This window comes from Monomorium pharaonis, chromosome 8 (assembly GCF_013373865.1).
Source record: "Monomorium pharaonis isolate MP-MQ-018 chromosome 8, ASM1337386v2, whole genome shotgun sequence".
NCBI lineage: Eukaryota > Metazoa > Arthropoda > Insecta > Hymenoptera > Formicidae > Monomorium > Monomorium pharaonis.
Window position 1 is genome coordinate 23075192 of NC_050474.1, and position 18350 is coordinate 23093541.

At 41.0% G+C, this 18350-nt stretch overlaps 1 protein-coding gene and 1 long non-coding RNA gene across 2 annotated transcripts in view; both read left to right on the forward strand.

Annotated features, from left to right (window-relative positions):
• The window catches only part of LOC118646868, a 28578-nt gene extending 10394 nt beyond the window's left edge, over positions 1-18184 (forward strand). Inside the window, exon 2 of the long non-coding RNA XR_004964280.1 lies at positions 1398-18184. This is a non-coding gene — a long non-coding RNA (uncharacterized LOC118646868). The remainder of the gene's footprint in view (positions 1-1397) is intronic.
• The window catches only part of LOC105834168, an 88774-nt gene that overhangs the window by 11764 nt on the left and 58660 nt on the right, over positions 1-18350 (forward strand). The gene's annotated exons all lie outside the window — the stretch shown is intronic.

An 18350-nucleotide genomic window follows, 5' to 3' on the forward strand; every position in this document is an offset into this window, starting at 1 on the left:
CAAGATCTTTTTACCAAAACAAAAAAAAAAAAACATTCTGACAGGAATATTTTCTTTTAATTCGCAAGCTTATTATTATCGGTTATGAAATTTTATGGGGGAAAGTATTTTCCACTGATTTTTACTTTAAAATACGTATACGTTCAGCATATTTGATAAATATTATATATTTCAGATACGTTTCCGATTAAATATTCAATAATACTTGGATAATTTTTTCTCGCATGTGTTATCGATAGTTGTAATTATCGTCAGACTGCTGTTCAAACGTAAAATCTTTCCGCTCAGTTAAACGAGTTTATTATTAGACTGCATATGTAATGCTATCAACAAGTTTGCTCCATAAAGTCTCATTCTAGAAGACAACGCACTTCATTTAAAGCTTATTGCCTATCCTGGGAGAGTAAACGGGCACGAGTAGCAGTCCATCGCGACGCCCATGCGATGTATCACCGCTCTCAACACGGGAATGACCCAGTATAGTGTACTACGCCGCGCGAGAATTGCCGAAGCGATTTCACTCTCTAGGAATGAGATGAATACACTTTGCGATCGAGGGAATTGAACTTTCACCGTTATCGCAGAAATGTTTACGCGACGGACACGCGGATTATGCATCGCCTCGCGTATGCCCGCCTACGCGTTCCGTTACTCCTCCCGTGATTAATAAGGTGGAAATGTAATTTTAACTACCGACCTGCAGTACACGATGCTAGAAATAGACGAGGGAAATTCTCTCAGGCGATGCTTGACCATAAATTGTGCGGTGCACCTCGGAGTTTTTACTTGGATTTAAGCAATAATTTTTACTTCAAAAACTTGCTTTCTCCCCGATAATGTAACACGTTACTGTGTTTGCGCTTGGATCTGCTTTGATTTGATCGTAAACTTCTTTCCGCGCGTGGTTCACGCACGAAGGCGAATGCAAGCGATACGCGCGAGTGGTAGATCGGTATTGCGCGAACGTTGCGCAACAATCGGAAATGGGAGCAGACGCGGCGTAAATGCAGCGTGCGCGCGCGTATTGCGCTGACAGGAAAAATGTGGGTGAGCGCTTTGCAGGCCGCTGCTAACTTAGACAAAGGGATCCGGCCTCTCGCTTCGGGAATGTCGACCGCGGCTGAAATCTTCGATCCAATTAACTGTATCCCTCCCACCTTCCCCTCGCCTCCTAGCTCTTCCTTCTGCGCCGTTTACTCGACGGTGCGCCTCCAGGCTCGTTGCGCTGACCATGGTGCGCATCGAATACGCGGAATATAGTATATGCGACAACGATGTGGAGACTTTGTTCTTCTCGTTTGTTCCGAGTAGTTGTAAACAAGTGGCTGTCGCTATAATTTTACTACTTTGTGGTTCGTGCAATACCTACTATGTTCGATCTTTCCTTTTTGTTTCAGGTGAGTGAAACTTTGCGCGCGAGAGAGTCATAGACATCGTAAGTAATGATATATCACGCGAATCGAACTCGCCGTTTGATATTCAGCGCACACTCGGAGCTCGATATGTTCTGTGCAATTCGGAATAATTCGCAGTATTCAAGTTTCTCTCGGTACATTGACAATCGTCACCTTACACTTCAAGTTTCATGACAAATATTGTTGCGAATTTCTTCTCCTCGATCGCTCTCATATAGCGCGCCATATATCGAGCTCCGAATGTGTCGCTGAAGACATTCAAAGTTCAGATATCCCCTCGCGGGATAATCCGATGTCACTTTCCCATTTTTCTGCTCGCCTCGCCCGTTTCTCTCTCTCTCTCTCTCTCTCTCTCTCTCTCTCTCTCTCTCTCTCTCTCTCTCTCTCTCTCTCTTCCTCTCTCCCTCTCTCCCTCCCCCTCCCTCCCTCCCTCCCTCCTGCTTCCCGTCGACGCGAGGTCGGAAGCGTTCCGATAATCCAAACCCAAGCGCTTATAGATGGAGACTGCGGACGTTCTCGAGGAGAAGCTTGATCTCCGCTCTCGCAAACCGGGAATGGCAGGACGACGAGGCGAGAAAGGACTCTCGCCAAAATGGTGGGAGGATCAGAAGGGATGCAGGTTGAGGAAGGGAGGGGAGTCTCCCTAACACCGCTATTTATTCTCCAAGAGAGTCTCCGCGTCTCTCCATCCGGTCCGGTCTCTACGCTCGATTTCGCGGTCAGAATTTGCGGAATGTCCGTGGCTGGAACCCGTCCATCCGGTTTTTTAATTGCAAAAAGGATCTGCCGAGACCGGGAGAGGGAGGGGAGGGGGAAGGCAGTGGATCGTCGCTGCAAAACTCGCTCTCGGGACCTTAAGTCCGCCGACAGGACTCGACTCCTTCGAACGCGCGGAAGACGAGTCCTCTGAAAGCCGCACGAGCGACGCATTTCGTACGGGAATCTTCGCGATCGCAAAGTCGCATTCACGTTATTTTCATTTAAAAATGCTTTTATGAATTATCGTAAAGCACAATCTCTTCTTCCATGCGTTTTTCAGCACTTTGCTTTAGGTCCATGTTTTTAAACTATAACTAAACGTTTAATATTTAAATCATATCAATATCGTATCAGATTAATATGAAATATTATCATTTACATTGTTAATGAACATTTATATTAGTTATATCAGAATTGGAATATTATTAATGTTTATATCTGGTTTGGAAATTATCGCGAAATGTATATAGTTTTAATTGATTACTTTAATTGAAGGCAAAACGGAGTAGTTTGACGATAAATCTATTAAGGCCCGTCTACAAATTTCATAAAAATCATAACTCAGGTTTAATGTCGAGATAACTCGTTATTCTGCGGATGAGTTACAATTAATATTAAGAAGTAATGATTATCTCCAGTTGAAAACGCTATTATCATCACGGCGTTGTGCGTGGGCGAAATAATAATACCAAAGCGAAAATAGCAAAGACAAAGAACTTGTCTTCCGCATAGATCGCGCGTATGTGATGCATATCATGGATAATGCACTTGCAGGTTTTCATTTTATCTCTCTCTTTTTGATTTTCACATGTCTTGCACTTCTGAAAATATTCTTTCGCCTAGAATTCCGTCCTTTCATTCTTCCGCGAAATATAACCAACACGCACATTTGCACGCTCTTTTACAATTATTTTTTTTTCGAGACAAATTTATATGTGTTATTAGAATCGCGTGTTCAAAGGAATTTTATCACAAAAGACATAATAAATCTGACATTTCATATTATCCCTGTTTTTCTTCTCCTTTCCTGTTTCTTTCCCTTTTTCCTCTCCCTTCGCTATCTCTCTTTGCCAGTCTCACCCGTTCCTTACTTTGTATCTTTCCTCGGGGAGTTTACTTGGGCGGTTTAAGTGTTGCGGTTCGGTAACTCATGGCGATGGTTCATATACCAAAAGGATATCACCAGTGGATCGCACCGGATCAGGTTCCCCGACACTACTACTCTTACGCTCCCTAAAACTGGTTTCGTCATTTAGACCCGCCCCTTCTGCGAGTCCTTTTGCCTTCATCCGGCCGTTTCCTTCGGCGGTCCGAGACCGGCATCAGGAAGGATACTTTAAATGCCCTACGAAAGGAAAGAGTTATTCTTTGAGCCGTTCTGTTCTTAAACTGTCATTGCACGGCGTAATGTATCATTCGTAATAATTGCACCAGGATAGCGATTTACTAAAATTTGTGGATTGCATTAATTATCGACTTCATAATGCGTGGTCCAGTGGTTAAAATGGTCTTGTTTCGTGCATTAATTATACGTATTGGTACGATGTATCATAAATTAGGTGTTCACCGTTATTTAGTATCAAATTTTGATACTGATAAATTTAACTGAAACCAGTGTAATTTCTGATAACACAGCATTGAAATCTTTTTTTCCTGATTTTGTGTATCACGTTCTCTTCTCAAAATATTTATGATAAAAAAGAAATATATAATTATTACACGAAAGAAGCAATTTTGTAATTTTATGTTAAAAAAAAAATTTTACATTGAAAGATGAAGATAATTATATGACAATTATGAAACTGGAGCACATTCAAGAGGAAAGGTGAAAGGAATTCGTGTAAGCGTTGCATCGTTCTTGGGTGATTGAACTTCGTTTTTCGATTTGGACAAACAAGTCGAGAGTGCGTGCGTGTTTTGAAGGGTTCGTGCGAAGAATGTTTATTCGCGATATCAGTACGCGCTCGCGGCGTTACGTCGTTGCCGAGGCGCGAGTTTTTTCGCGAATCGGCAAACTACCGGTGGCGGCAAATTCGCGCGGTCGTAGCCCTTGACAAATTCGTTATCAACGGCACACGTCGTAAAAATTCTCCAGCACTCTCGCTTTTTTCTTTCACGCCGCCGTGACCTCGCCGGCATTTCGTCGTCTCGTGAGGTAGTCCTCTTTTCGGCGCACAATACGAATGCCCCTTATCGTATGCACTTATCTCAATTCGTGCCTGCGGCTCGTCAGGTCTAAATTATCGTCACGCGCATGTGTATTGCATGTGTGTGTGTTTATGTTATGCGTTTTTTCTGTTTCCATTCGCGTACGTGCTCGAGAAACAGAGTTTTCGTGCCGCGAAGTACCACTTAGTTTCATTTTACAAGTATATCATCTTTTTGTCATCAAGAAATTGTATTTTCTCTCTCACTATCACTCGCGCAAAGAAATACAATCAAAATAACGTTCGTAAGGGTTGAATGTTCTGTGTCAGTATATTTCTTTTCTCTTGAATTGTTAAGTTAGTATATGATATCATATTTAAAAATTGCCATTTGCGACTGATGATCTTTTTTTTTGTACGATTCAAATAGTTTTTCTTCCGCTGATAAATTTCTTTACTCTTCTGCTAAACTTGCGTATACCTTTAACTTATGATTTGTCATCTCTTACTAATTACCACACGTCATATTCAGCAAATGGGTCAAAGAGATGATATGTATGATTATTTTAAATGACACATTTGGATAAACCGCAGTCTACCGTTTCCGAAACCTCTTCGTCACTTTGACAGGAGAAAGAAAACACCTGTCATTCGCGAGTAATTGGGCATGAGTATTCTAAATATTATTTCACAACCAGTACTTGCGATATCCGCTTTTTCGACCGCAAACCCAACAGCAACCTGTCGGTTCTTTTATGAACTATTATCTTCTGTTGACCGTGCCAGTTGGCCGATCTTCACAAAAGCGCAGCATCCGGCGAAAGATCCGAACAGGCGGCGAATGAAACGCCAATGAGTTTACTGGTCGGTTACTCATCGAAAGCGGAAGAAAGTTTCTTGAAAACGCTCTTCTCAGTTTTGGTTCAATGTAACTTTAATATCAAAACGTAATTATTAAAATATTGGAAATTATTCAATATGTATGAATATATGTCGATTTATATTTTTATTATTGTTTTAATAATAAAAAAGGAAACTGTTTTGCATTTTACTCTATACTTCTTCTGATTGCTTTGGTTCATCACGTCGATTATAATTCTTTCGCAACCACGATTGCGTTAAACATTTTCCGCTGCTTTGTTCCCTCCCTTTTATCTCAGAACGTACCTCCACAGGAATTTAATAAACCGCGTGCCACTGGGAAGCACGATGATCTTTCAGTGAGTTTCATTGAACGCGAATCTCAATATAGTAATGATTATCACTGCGGTGAGAATTTGTAAATGTTTATTGTGTAAAGTATCTTTTAACATTGTCTTACTTTCTCAGAATATAAATAAAATCGATGTTTTAATAATCTTAAGAAATAGAAAAACTGAGAAACATTTTAATTTGCAGCAATTGTAAATCGCAAAATTGCGAAATATTAAATCTAACATTTTAATGATATGCACACAAAGAAATCTTAAATAGATTTTAAAGTAAAACGTTAACAAATTGATTTATGTACCCTGTACATTAATGTGTATCGAAATCGTTGGAGCATTGATTTAACGTTAAAACCAGACGAGAGCACATTTGATGTCCAAGATTGTGTCCGAGAAGCATAAAAAATTACGTCACACTAGAACGATCCATCGAGTCTGGGACGTGTGTAGGATATATCACGGCACCCTTGTCGCCTGCTCTTCTTCTCTCTGTCCCTCTCGTGTTACCTTTTCGTTTTTTTTCGTTCTTGCTCGTGTAAGGCGAGTGGAGCGGACGTGCAACAGAGAAAGGGGGCACCCTCTCGCCCTGAAAAGTGTTCTGCCCTAGGAGGCTGGCCTTTGGACACAACTAATCGATATAGGCCGTTCGATATGGACCTCGGCATAGTATGTACAGCCGAACGCAAAAGTTCTCCCAGCCCCCGGTTTCTCGATACCGTCGTCGTGCAATATCGAAGTCGGCCATCGCAAAGTTGTTTCAGCGGCTTTGTCCCGTTTGTCACTGACAAAGTCACGATTCTTACTTCTTAGATATCCTTATTTCGCCAGACAGAAATTAATGCACTTACCTAGTTAGTGCTGCAAGGGAGTTCAAAAAACGTACATCTAAAGAGTATAAGAAGATATAATCATTGTATTTCTTCTCGCGTTTTTAAAAAAATGGAAATATCTATATATCTTTAAAAGTTCAAAGGTTTAGAATAATTGTTTTTTATGCTTAGGTGCTTCGCACTTCTATTCTGTGCACCACGATTTGTTTTCTTTATCATGTTGTATCGAACGATCAACGCGTTTGTTACCGGCCTTCAACGTTACAACGGGATCGCATCGAAGTTAAAGTCGCGATGCTATCTTTTATTAACGCCGCGATCCCGACGAGGAGCAGCGGGTGTTTGCTCGCGTTGAAAGTGAGATCACTGACAATCAAATTGCAGGTACCAAGTAATAGCGAGTAGGCGAGTAGGCGGGAGGGAAGGAGAAAGAGAGAGAAGCACCGTGATATTAAACCGACACCTGGTCTCGCGCCGCACCTTGCAACCCCGGTCCCTTCCATTTTCTTCTTTCCGGCTCTCCCCTCCGCCTCCTGTCTGTCTCCCTTCTCGCGCTCGCCTAGCTCCTCGCCTTGTTCTGCGAGCACCTTCATAATCCTGTATGTCGCAACTCGCGCCAGATGATTTTCGAGAGGACGATACCTGCATCGTCGAATTTTCGGCTTGTTGCATACGCATGTGTGTGTTTGTGCACACTCGTGCACTCCTGGGCGCTATTGCGGGACCGTACCCTGCGGGCGTCACGCAAACCCTAAAAAATGATCGCGCATAATTCGGTATCTTGTGGCGAACGGTGTCTTATGTGTTGCGAGTAAGCCACACGTCCCGAATTTGTGGTTTCTCCGGTTGTAATATTTTCTCGTTCATTCTATTGTCGTTTCGTCTTTTCGAGCAGGCGAAAAGGTCTCATGGTTTTTTTTTTTATTTGAACTTGTCAAATCAAAAAGATGAATCTTATGTTGTAACTTTGAAGTACATTTAACAGATGGATATCTTGCTAAACTTGAATTTACACGTTTTGAGAGTAATAGTTACAATTTTGATAATTAAACTTGAAAAATTTTTTAAAGCTTTTTGAGCTATGGTTTACAATTCGCTGCAAGCACATTACTTACGTATCACTCTACATTTCGTATTTTCGTATTTGTAGAACGTGTCGGAGTTGAGTAAAGATTTTTCTAGTTCATGATTCCGTGTCTAGAACGCACACGAGCGCCGCAGGACATCCCAAATGGGATTTCAAGCTGCTGCCTGGCTATCGTCACTCATCGTTAGCTGCGCCATGTGATTCGGTCCAGAGGCGACGGATTTGAGGGGGGTTAACCCCCCGGTTACAATGCGCTATATGAGTCATACGTGACGTGTGTAAACGCACATGAGAGGAAGGCCCCCCTTCTAACCATCACGGTTTCGCCCCACGATCGAATCTATCGTTGCAATGTTGATAAAGTTAAATGTCGCCTTTTCCGTTCCCATTCTTATGTACTCAAATTTTATTTGGAATGAAAACGACTCTACCGCGTATCTCAAAAAGTATGGAAATTCATATAGGATGCATTATAAATCTACAAAATTTTATTTTATATAAAGTAATTACATATTAAATTAAAATTAAATTAAAATATAATTACATATAAAGTAGGATCTTTTTTATACTTTTTCATTTATTTAAAATATTATTTATGAAACAAAAATGCACTTGCAGCAATTATATAAAATAAGGGGATGCTTTTATAATTGTCATTTCGGGTAGTGAGCATATAGAATATGCACAGTGGTCTGGGATAAACGAAGAGAGTATCGCTCGGTGCATCTCGACCGTCCCTAGAGACTCGCGACAAAAGGGTTGCAGGCAAGGGTAGCACGAGGGAGAGATTTGTCAGTGGGATCTGTAGCTCGGGAGAAAGGCGCGAGAAAGAGAGCGAAGGGAAGAGGGAGAGAAGAAGCGGCTTTAGGACCGATACTGCGAGGAAAATGATGTGAGGGCGAGGGGAGACGTCACCGCAGGGGGTGGCTAATTTAATGACTGCCGATTGGCTATGCATAGAACACGCGCATGGGTGGGCGCCCGTTTATTCGCACGTATGGTGTGTCTTCCTGCGTGTATATGTCGTGCGTATGTATGCGTGCGCGCGCACGCACTTGCACCGACAATATCAGGATTCCTGGTTTGCAGTTTGCACGTGGGCGAACAATGACGAGGCTTTAACTGATAACCCACATGTTCTTGCAGGAGTAATTTGTGAGAGCTTCACCTTGATTGGCATTTCTGTAATACAATCAAAGAGAACTTGGTTGGAAAAATTCACTGCTTTATAAATTTTAATTATATCTCTTTCTCTATAAAATTTTTATTTAAATTTATATCGTACATTTAACATCATCTGCATATTATGTTAGAATATTTGATGTTTTTATAACCCAGAAGGACTTGGTTCTGATTATGTATCTCACATGCTCGTTTTCTATAAAAATTTACATCTGAACTATCTGCATTTTATGTTAGAAACACAATAACCTCCATAGCTTTTATAACTATTTTATCATGCGAACGTTATGCATTATATTTATAACGATCATAAAGTGGCCGGAAAATTTCATATTCTATTATCTCCACCGGGAAAATGTCAGCGCTATTGTACCCGTAGATATTATTCCTCTTAGTAGAGGAAAGTGTTATGATAATGATTCATTCACGGCTTCCGCGTTTATGTTCTAGCACGGTATATTCGTACCACATTTATACTCCACCTGCGCTCGGAATGACATCGCTGCATATATTTATTATATATGATTATGTATCGACACTTGTCCAAGCAAAAAGTTTGTCGATCAATATATGTATCATGTTTTAAAACGATTGCAATCTTTTTTATTTTTAATACCGGATATTTATTCGGTATATTACCATGAGTCATCGATGATCCAGGAATGTAAGTTTCCCTACCGATTACAAATTAACTGATGATCTTCGCGGAACACATGTGCGTGAGAAAAACTTACATAAATATGCATTTTCGCAATAATGATTGCTACATCGGGAAGTTTTTTTCTACTTTGAACTTGTAGATTGGAAATGGATTTGCGTCAATAAGTGCGAATAGAATCGCAAGTATTTCTAATTCTCCTTAACAGTTGATAAAAATATCGAAAACCAGAGGAACTTTTGTTTATGGGATTCAATAGCTCTACATCCTGTGTAGGAAGTAGCGTAAACTATTTAAAGAAACCGAAGAAACACGTGAGATGTAAAGTAATGACAACAGATTATTTAAAGATGCACCGCCTTAAGTTTACACTGTGTGTTTTTCTTCTCGCACGCGTCGTTATGAAAGCTTCTCGTTTTGTCGGTTCCTTTTTTTTTAACACGTGCTCACAGCCGTCTTCTTTAATCGCCGAGAAGAAGCGTACTACATAGAATCAAACGCGTTATGCAATTCCATCGATCGATGTTATTAATAGGCACTGTCGTTTCTTCCGCGGAGTTATTGATAGAGAGCTATTTTTCACGTAATAAAAGTTTGTCCCACGAGCCAATACTTTACATAATTATATTTATGTGTTTTGTTGGCTTTATCGGACCCTCATTATCGGGTCTGCGTAATCATAAAACTTGAATTAAAATGCGATAAAAATGCGAATAACTTGATTAAAAGTGTTCTCTACTGCGTTTTTAAATATGCAGATAAGTGAATAATGATTTTTTATTTATTAATGAAACTTAAAATAACTTAAAATATTAATAGACGGTGTTATATATATTATAATATATAAGTGTTCTACAATTTGTGCGATCTTAATTTCCTAATAATAGATTTTTTATTTAGCTATTTACTCGATGAAAGTGTCAATACATCAAATGATTTTCAAATAATTGAAAAAGGTCTTTCTTGCGCGAAATAAATTTTAGAGATAAATTTATGAAAACTCCATTCTGTGTAATCCTATTTTTCAGTTAAACAAAATTTTCTTTGATGAATATTGTATTTTATGGAGATTTAATTACGAAAAAATGTAATCTCGAAAATTGGAAGATTGCGATAAAATGACACCTTTAAATATTTCTGTTAAAAAATTAACTCCAGTTTAGTCCAGTTTAGTAGAAATCTTAATTAAGATTGCGAACTTTTTGTCGAACTATAAATATTCGAGTTCAATAATGAAGAACGTCGACGCTGATATCTATTTATATGCCATTACATGTAATTAAAGCTAATTCGGAATTGATACTTATTTAAAAAAAACCTAAATATGCATCTATAAACAAATAATTCACTTTTTTCTACGAAAATGTATTTTTGAATCAAAGAAATTTCATCAATTTTATATCATTATATTATCATCATTCTGGTTCAATAGTTAATTTGTACGTATTCACGATTTAAGAAGGTCAACCGTAATTTTAGAATCACCCTGCATTGTCGATACTAATTTCTAATAAGGAACCATAAATCATTCGCGTTTCACAATACCGCTAGTTTAGTCGAGTAGGAGTGACGTGCAGCCTCCGCTGTTATCAACGAAAATTTGATTTGCGTCGGACATTTATTATCAATCACCGTTTCGGGAATCACCGCGCCGATGGTTGTTACTGTACCTTGATGCACTTCCATTACGGACGAACGATGCCGGGGATTAACAAGCCGAGATTTCCCACGCGTTGTTACGAGGGGAAAGACCCGTCCGTCCTTCCTCCCTCGCTTCCCCGTTCAAGCGAATTATTTTAATTTCGAGGGTTACAGTCGCGATTCTATTCCCCGACAGAGCAGCGTCACTTCTCCTCTTCTCTTTCATCTTCCATTACCTCCCTTTTCTCCGTGAAATCTATCGTTCGATCGCTCGCTTCTCCCACTCGTGCGACATCCTGCTTGTTCCTGTAATATGATTTCACCGAAATCAGCGCGACAGATGCTAACATATGCAAATCCAATTATTCTCGGAGTCGATATTCGCGCAATAGAGAAATATTACAAGATTTATGTCGAAATGCAATTGAATAAAAGAAGAATATTTGCAATTTGCAATTTCCTCGCATTATATCTTGAGGCTACCGTTGATGACCATACGGTTTTATAACATGCATGTTTCCGGGAAATCGAATATTTAGACGTAATTATATAATTGTATCATTAGAGCATATTTTTGTTGGCGTAGTTTCGTTCAATTATTCGTGTTTTCATCATCTCCCCGAACATTCTCGGAGGATTTGTTGTCCTATGGACGCGAAAATCATTCCGTTTTTGCCGATTCGCCGATGGCGGTGTTCTTTTCACAAGGGATACGCGTGCGGGGCTTTATCTTCCCGCGCCATGTGTCGACGACGTAATTTCTGGGACAGGTTTTGTAAGGGCGGACACGTGCAGCAGCCGGATCGTGTGCAGGACCCCTCGTGATATTCGTCCTCGCTCGCGTGTCGCGCAGAGCGTCACGAGCGCTTCACGTTGTTAACATTCGGTGTCTCAATTCAGTATCTGCCAGATACTTGCTATTCTCAGCATTCCGATATTTTTTGAAAGAATCCTTTGTGAGAATTTTTCATTGCAATAATAATAATAATAATAATAGTAATCATAAAGATCAAAATAATCGTCGTGCTGTCGACCAAGTAAATTAATTCCGAATTGTTTCGCTAGAAATATTTCACGATGACGAACTGCGTTCGGTGTAGTATGCAAATGCTAACGCAACAATTATGCCCGTATGCTAATATAACACGGGGGCATTTTTGTGTCGTGGAACAAACTTTATTAGCACGAAACATAGATCGTTGGCGGATAACATTACCATATAGTGGCGCGGGTGAGTCGCTCTAGCCGCGGGATTTTAACACGAACAATGCGGACGGATGCAACGGCGGATGGCGCGGAAAAATGATACCGGCATGAAGGTGTACGCGCGGAGAACGATCTCGGGGACCCTCGATTCTCTTGCAACGGGCCACCGGTCAGTCATTATTCCCGCACAATTGTAATTTCGATGTGATGTGTCGCGGGCAGCTGCGTTCTTCGGCGTGCCGCCGCCACCGCCGCCGCCACCACACCGTCGCTCTTTCAGCCGCGCTTGCGATTATCATCCTTCGATCGTACGATCGCGTAATATCGCGGCGGATCTGCCGTGTTCCTCGGCGAGCGAGAACAGCTGGAGGAAGTGTCACGAGACACGCGCTCAACCGGTCACAAAATGCTGGTAATCGTGCCGGTCGCTCGATGATAAAGATGACTGCGGCGACGACGACGACGACGACGATGGTTCGAGAGCATATTTAATTGGCCCATCGCACGATAAGTAGCTTCATTAACGCTGGGAAAGAGTGCGGGGTAAATGGAACTTTGTCGGCGGTTTATCGCTTGGCTCGTCGTAAACGCTCGATGAATTTGCAAGGGTTTGCAATTAGTAAAATGTGCGAGCGACATAAAGAGCGAGATAAGCGTACGCAGAAGAGAGCAGAAACGATGCGCGGTCCTTTCTGTACGCCAGTGAAAGTAGAATGAATTCAATTTTATATTTAGAGATATCTATCCTATTACTTCGGAGCCGCGGAGCAACATTCTACTTGGGCTGTTTCATCTCATTAAACATACACGAGTCATTAAATATTTACAGCAATTTTATAATTGCTCTAGAAAGGAGTTTTGCATTATCATATAAGTATAAGCCATGACGCCGCCTGTAAAAACTCGAGTGTCATCCGTCTGATTAGAATTTGCACGCGGGCTTTATCGGGCTTAATCTACAAACTGCGAGCGCGATGCAGGGAGAAAGTGATCACAGATTGGGATAGCGTCTCTCTTTCTCTTTCTCTCTTCTCCTTCTCTCTCGGGGATGGCAGTTCGACGACCGTGGATTCGATCTACGTTTGATATCTTATTGCATACGTGCGTGCGTGCGTGCGTGCGTGCTCGCGCACGATACGAAACACGGCAGGAAGCTGTCGGTTTAGATAAGATCTGTAGGAACGAACGGACGGGGGCCCCTAAGTACCTCGCGCACATCCCTCCAGTCGTTATACCCCATAAAATGTACCCCTGCGCGCAATAACCGACGCCGACCCTCCTCTCGGCCGCAGTGATTCCGTCAGGTCGCGATACCAGAGGCACACCCGGTATATACATGCGTGAAGGTAATTATTGCGCGATCTATGTGTCGGTAATTAAGAGTAATGTTAGTTACGTCGAGGTGAGTAAACAAAGCAATCGAGTTACACACTCAGGGTCTGCGCGTTGCTACTTATTAGTAGTAGCCTGAAAATCATTGTTCTTACTCTCTAGATCGCGAAATAACGATATTGTTGCATAAATCACTAATTGTCATCTAAGAATATTACAGCGAAAGAGACTACATGTAAAATACTTCCCCCGGGGGACATTTTTTTTTAAATAAACACTTCGGTATACATTTCGTATTAGTGAAAGCTGCAATGGGCGAAACAGGACCGCGAATCTAAGCGCGCGTGCGCGAATGCCAGATTAGGACGCTGTGTAGAGGAGACTAAGAGGAGGCCAAGAGGAGACGAGGAGCGAGAAGAGGAGAGGTACGAGAGAAAATGAGAGAGATGCGTGGGTGGACGGGCAGGCAGGGGAAGGTGCTAGACGTATCGATCAGGCCAGGGGCGGTAAGGTTCTCGACGGGAAAGGTGGCGACGGTAGGGATTGTGAGAGGGGAAAAGAGGGAGAGAGGCAACCTTCCTCCTTCTCCTCCTCTTCGTCTTCCTCTTCCTTTTTCCGTTGCCCCCGGGGCGTTACGAGAGGAACTTCTTCTTCGGAGCTGGTGCGCGCGGAAGCGAGACGCTGAGAGGCCTCTTTTCGAACCCCTCTTGGTTCTTGTACCTTCCGGCTTTTGTCCCGGAACACATGAGAGAAAGTTTTCTCGTCCTCCCTCGCGGTGTCGTATCATTTTTTTCCGGATGCCTGCGACGCTTTGACTGAAATGATCGCGTGCATATTTCTCAGAGTAATTAAAGAAGAATATGAAGAACTCTTGAGAGTGCAACAAACTAATTCGATGTTTTACAAAACGTAAGTCGATTGGTTTGTTGAGAAGGAAAAGATGCTATATTTTCCATGGCATGGTTTTAAAAGAATCAGAACTGTTGACCTTCATAGATACAATTTCTTTGATTTATCTTTGATTTATACTACTATTGTCTCTTTTATTCCCATCTTGGATCAATAATGAGTGAGGAGAAGAATGGTTGGAAGAAATGAAAATAAAAATAAACTTAGGGAGTTAATAATAGTAAGTAAAATAAATTTTAGCTTGCGCGAGGATATCGTGTTTCGCGTGTCTTTTTAATGGAATATCAGGAACCAGTTTGGAAAGAATTAAAATCGTCGCACGTGGCTACTTTCGACGGGCGCGCGACGCATGGGTGCACGCTCGCTCGTGGCATAACTTGCAACTTGTCGTAAGTAACAGGTGGTTTCGGCCGCTGACGCCTGCAATTATCGGCCACGAATGGCCGATAGCGATTAAATCTTTTCGCCGTATTTACGGTCCGTCCAAAAATACCGTTTGCTCTCGATTCCTTCGTAATATTCATCGAAATACTTTGTTACTTCCGTTAGGAAGCACGCGTCTCTTCATCATCTCGAGTATTTTTAGGTATTTCAAGTATGTCCCATTTAAAATTACAAATTGTGTATAGAGAAAAGTTAGGCGCGCAATCGCAATCTAGGTGCGCGCGTACGGCGCGTCCCTTCGGATGACGGAAGACCACACCTTTGGCGCGTGGGTTGATGCGTTTCCGGTACGAACGGGCGCGACGTAACGCCATCGCCAATTGCGACCTCATCTCGAGACGTACGCGTTAGGCGTACGAAATACACGCATACCTGACGCGTATATCCAAAGATATCGCGATGTTCTAATACGGTGTCGTGTCTACTAACGGTGTCATGTGTCGTATAATAATATTGCGCCGATTGTAATCCCGCGCGTGCGGCCACACGTAATCGGCGTATATCGGTTTACTCGATACGCCGATTCAATTAATTCGCGCGCTTATGACAGCGCAATTGCTCCGATACGGCGAGAAGCGCGAGGTTCCTGGGAGGCGGAGATTAAAATCGATGTAATCCCCGTGGCTCCAATCACTTCAATGCTATCTTCCACCCGTGTATCTATTATAATAATGATATGCGCGGAGCAATCGTTTTAAGCACATATTATATGAATTATTTAGAATTTTAAAGACGTGGTATTTTTCTCTGCGCGAGATTGAAATCATTTTCGCGTATTGACGATATGGAGATTCGGACCCCGAAATTATGCCGGTTTCGATATCTGCCTCGCTGGATCGATACGTCCCGTCGTTTCGACGTGTTTCGAGAGGCGATTTTACCGTTAGCGTCATTTCGATTCGCCACGACACTCGTTTTAGGCATTTCCGATCGGAAGGCACCTCGGATGTTTGCCTTCTGGCCACTCGCCATCCTGTCGATGTTCGTCACGCACCGACATTTTACTGTTACGCATGATGCCGGCTACGCACGAGGGAAGACAATCGCGACGCGGATTGTTAGTTCTTTCCTGCCCCGCGATGTCTAGAATACATAGTTAAAGTAAATTTGAATGTCTCGAGTAATAAATATAACAATATATCACGATTTTTAGAATAATAAAAACTTTTTACCGTGAGACTTTATCGTGTCAGAAAAAACAATTTTTTTGACAATTAATTTTTAAGTGAAAGCAATTTAAAGTTAATAAATGAGAATTCTAAGTTATTTATGAATCATCATTTCCACAAGAGTCTTATCTATGGAATAAGTGCATATGTAAATGGAGAAGGCCTGTATTTCGAACATATGCTTTAGAATGTTAGTACAACATTTTGGATCTAATCTACATATCTAATCTTACTTATTTTACTTTCAGCCGTTACTTCAGATATCAGAAAAATTCTTTTTATTAAGTAAGTCGAATTTCAAATAGTGATATTTAAATGTCATAACTGTTATAAAACTTTAAAGAAATAGTAAAACAGCATAAACATTCAACGCTCAATCGTTTCTGAATTATAAGCAACTTAGAACAGTCGTTAATTTTAAATAACTAGCTTTTAAAAACTATTGCTCGAAATTTCAAAAGAAAAAGTTTATATTACAACATATACATTTTTTTGCATTATAATAAGAGATTTTTACAAATATTTTTCTAACAAAACTATTCCTTTCTATCTATTCTTATCCATTGATGGCATAATCGTAGAACCTATTATCTACACGGGGTGCAGTACAAAAATAAAATTGCCATTAATAATCTATCACACATTTATTTATAATAAATTAGAATAAGTTATGAAATATATTATCCGTTACTAATATTGTCATTGGAATAAATGTAACATCTTCAAAGAATTGTCGTTCCTTCGAAGGAGGAAATTCATTCTATTTTTTCTTCCGTTGCCAGGCGTGATAATACCCATTTCTCGCAGCTTCCTTTCCCCTCTTCAAGTATTTACATGAGAAAAGCGTCGTTAAATTAGGCGAAACCCTCGGTTACATTTCTGCCAGTGTCCTTTATTCTCCGAAAATTTTTCTCTTCCGCCTGGCTTCGACTCGCGAGACTCGTTGTTGCAGCTTTCCGAGGAATTAGTGTCCAGAAAATTATCATAAATTATTCCATGACGTGCGCGACGTATCCCTAACGCCTCGCCGAGTCGTCCATAGTCGTATTTACATATTTATGCGCCGAAGGGGGAAGAGGTAAGGTAATACGGGAATGAAGAGAAGACAAGCGGAAAAGGAGATAGCGGGGAAAAAGCGGATGAACTACCTTCCTCCCGCTCTCCTTTCCCTCATCTTCCTCCTCTTAGTGGCGAGTTCTTTCTTCGGGGCGGTTTCCCGGATCGAGGCTTCGCCGGCATTCTGAATAATTCACTAATTTTTCTTCCCTTAATTTTATGGGAGATGACAGGGGCCCTACTTCCGGTCCCGCCACATGTACCTTTGTTTTCCTCGTCGCAGTTTTTATAGATCTTCTAAGGGCCGGTTGTTCCAATTTCTTGGTAAACTTATCTATCAGGTGAATATGCGTCTGTCTTTATTTAGAAAAAAAAGAGAAGATAGGCACGTGCTTACCTGATAGGTAAGTTTACCATTAAGAAGTTGGAACAGCCGGCCCTAAATACAATAAAGCTATTAAAAAGTTTGTGATGTTTTTACAATACCTGGTGTATTATAGAAAATATCTCTCAATTTAATTTTAATTTCTTTTTAAAATAATGGAATTTTTTAAAAAAGTTATTTGATTTAAAAGAGCGTACCTCATCGAATATATAAAACTTTAGTTTAATGTTTCTCAAACATTTTGTGTTGTGATGTCGAACGTTCGCGATCACGGATGCGCATAAGTGTCGTTTTGCTTTGCACGCACGCATTTTTTTTTTCGCGTCCTTCCACTCTCCCTCCCCTTTGGCGTTGATACTCCACGGTGAAACAATGCCTTCGTCCAAGGTTCTCGGTTATGCAAACGCGTTTGCACCTTCTGCTTCGAAGCCGATTGCGATGGCGTGCGTTTGTCCGCGCGATTTTGCATCGCGTACTTCTGAAGTATTATGTAAAAATGGCCTTGGACGAGTGCAGAGGTTTGATCGGAGGCTCGACTCTCGTCACGACGATATTACGCGATCACGATCCTCGGCTTCTTGACTCTCTGACGTAACGGATCCGTATCGGCCGATCCGAATTAATCGTCCATCGAATCACGAGTATCCCTGCAACAGCCTCTTGTACTTTTTTCGAGCACCGCAAGTCTCTACGATCGAATTTTACAGAGTACATTATAAAAAAATTACATTTTTCTTTTTAATTGAAATCAACAGAGAAATAAATATAAGCTTAATTGAACGAGTACTTATTCTCAACTTGAATATATATTACATTAAGTTTTTATAAAGATCTAAACTAGAAAACATTTTTGAAATAGATTTTATAAAATGTAATGTTATCTGAATCATCGCAAGAACAGATTATTAACGCAACTATATAT